The sequence below is a fragment of the Penaeus monodon genome, chromosome 28 (assembly GCF_015228065.2).
Source record: "Penaeus monodon isolate SGIC_2016 chromosome 28, NSTDA_Pmon_1, whole genome shotgun sequence".
Taxonomy (NCBI): Eukaryota; Metazoa; Arthropoda; class Malacostraca; order Decapoda; family Penaeidae; genus Penaeus; species Penaeus monodon.
The window spans coordinates 19994009-19994313 of NC_051413.1; the positions used below are offsets into that span (position 1 = coordinate 19994009).

General features: G+C 37.0%; 1 protein-coding gene across 1 annotated transcript in view; it reads left to right on the forward strand.

Moving 5' to 3' along the window:
* The window catches only part of LOC119591414 (dipeptidase 1-like), a gene marked incomplete at both ends in the record, with an annotated part of 94984 nt that overhangs the window by 9721 nt on the left and 84958 nt on the right, over nt 1-305 (forward strand).

The window sequence follows — 305 nt, forward strand, 5'->3', positions numbered from 1 at the left end:
TCGATTCAGGGTTAGAAGATTGATCTCCACGTCACGTGATATGAATGAATCTCGTAAAGGCAGTCATTAAAGGCTTAACGGTACAGATGTTTCTTTTTTTATTTTTTTAAAGAGGGGGGGAATGGGTAAGAGATGGTATTGATTGTTCATTGACAGAATCGAGAGTGAGGAAGAGACGAAGGGGTAAGAAAGGAGGAGATAGGAGAAGAAGCGAAACAAAAAGATATGAAGGAGAAAAATGTATAAGAACTTTGTTGAACAGGGTTTAAAAGGCATACAACTGCAATATTTTCCAAGTAAACATA